Raw genomic sequence first — 2,500 nt, 5'->3', positions numbered from 1 at the left:
TGATAAATTTTCAAATAAAATTTACCTTAAATCTTTTCTCAATCATACTTTTTAACCTAGATTTTTGTCTATCTATTTTTTTTTTTCGGGGAGGGGGGGGGGGTAAAGTTTAAGGTCCCTAACACCTAATTTAAGAACACCTTTCTAAAATGTTTTTGAGGTCTTGCAGTGAGGAGCGTTTGGAACCCTCGTTCCGACCAAAGATTTTAGAATATTTTTAGCAAAGGATTTTGGAAGCGTCCTTTGTTACACTCTTTTACGAGGTTAGCTGGCGTACGATTTCGTGCGCGTTCTTTCTTAAACGATATTATGGTCTTCATTTTGTGGACTACTTAAGCTCCGCCAATATTTATTTTCAGGCGTCTTTAGACCATTATATAGACATGAGTTTTTTATATATTTTCTTTTTTATTTAGGACTGCAATTGCATGATTTTTATTTTGCGTTTTATCAAAAAAAAAAATTATAAGAGACACTCTTTCTTAAACGATGTTATGGTCTTCATTTTGTGAACTATTCAAGCTCCGTCGATATTTATTTTTAGGCGTCTGTACACCATTATATAGACATGAGCTTTTTATATATTTTCTTTTTTATTTAAGGACTGCAATTGCATGATTTTTATTTTGCGTTTCATCTAAAAATGTTCATAAGAGAAGCTAAAAAAAATGCTGAATAATCTTGTAGTTGAACATAATATTTGTTCAAACTACATTATAATATTAGCTAGGGTTGTGGTGGCCTGTTGGTAACGACCTAGCCTGGTGATCGCCAAACTGGGGTTGGAGTCCAAAACAAACTCGTCTGTTCCTTTATTCTCTGCAACCTCACCATCCATGTGAGCTAAGGATGAGGGGTTTGGGGGAGCCTACATGTCTCCCTGCTGAGTCATCAGCAGCCATTGACTAGCCATTCCTGGTCCTAGCTTAGATGGAGAGGGGACTGGGTCACTGATCATATGTAAATATGGTCAGTCTCTAGGGCATTGTCCTGCTTGCTGGGGCAATGCCCCTATTCCTTGCCTCTGATATTCATGAGCGGCAGAGAAGAAAAAAGAAGAAAAAAAGGATCGTGGATTTTACGTTATAGGTAATATGTAAAATTGTTTTGTTATAACCCAATCTCTAAGTTATCTTGGTAAATAAATGCATTAAGGCTTTTTATAACTAACACGTTCGTTAATTTTCAAAGATAATCCCAAGTTAACTTTCCATTCTTTTTTAATAAATAATCATCTCTTTAAACCATTTCCATTTTTTTTAATAAATAATCATCTCTTCAAACCAAGTTAACAAAGGAGTGTAATCTCTCAGAAAATTTAATGATTATTTCCTCATTAATCTTTCTTGACCCATTTGGTTTTCAATTTCTTATTTTCCCTCACACACACAATATATATATATATATTTATATATATTTATATATATATATATATATATATTATATAGTATATATATATATATATATATATATATATATATATAATATATATATATATATATATATATATATATATACATATATATATATATATATATACATATATATATATTATATATATATATATATATATATATATATATAAAGGCTGTGATTTTCCTTCTTTTACATTATGTTAATGTTACCAAAAAATCGTAAGAATTACTACATGTACCTAATCATTCACCACTTTAATTATTTTGAATTATTGCTAGGAGAGATACTCTAATTTTTGTTGAAAAAAGCAAACTTTTACAATATTATATATTTTTTAATATCCTTTTTTTAATAAAAGAATTATAATGTATCATACTGATATGTTAACCTTAGATTTGTCACTTAACTGTGGTTTTGTAAGGAATAACATTCCATTTTATATATGTTATTCTTGATACACAGATTTAATAATATTGGTATTTACTCACCATTTATAAGTAATTACTTGGTCTTTACTTCTATAAAGGTCTAATACCAAGCTATGCTTTCTTTCGAGGTGCATTTTTAATTTGGTAATTTCAACTTATAGTATCTATTCATTCCTTGTTATTCCCTTTGCCTATAAGGTTTAAAGGCCGTTCTTGAATGGCAGAGGCATGAAAGAGACATTGTCCTATAAAGCAGGACAATGCCCCTCGACAATGACCCATATGATCAGCGACCAAGGAGAACCAGACAATTATTCATTAGGCAGACTTATAGGTCTCGCAAGGATGGTGAGGTTTCAGCTACTAAAGGAACTAATGAGTTTGAGCTGGACTCAAACCCCAGTCTGGCATTCACCAGTCAGGGACGTTACCACATCGGTCACCAAAACCCCAAAGATTTAAAGCCGGCCGCTCTTGAATGGCAAAGGCAAGGGACAGTGACATTGCTCTAGCAATCAGGACAATGTTCTAGTGACTGACTATATGATCAGCGACCAACCCCCCCCCCCCTAGCTGGGACCAAGGAGGACCAGGCAGTGGCTGCTGATGACTCGGCAGGTAGACCTATAGGCTCCCCCAAGCCCCCACATTCCCAT

Source organism: Palaemon carinicauda, chromosome 1 (assembly GCF_036898095.1).
Source record: "Palaemon carinicauda isolate YSFRI2023 chromosome 1, ASM3689809v2, whole genome shotgun sequence".
NCBI lineage: Eukaryota > Metazoa > Arthropoda > Malacostraca > Decapoda > Palaemonidae > Palaemon > Palaemon carinicauda.
The sequence above is the reverse complement of the archived record's forward strand: the minus strand, read 5'-3'. Positions refer to the sequence as shown.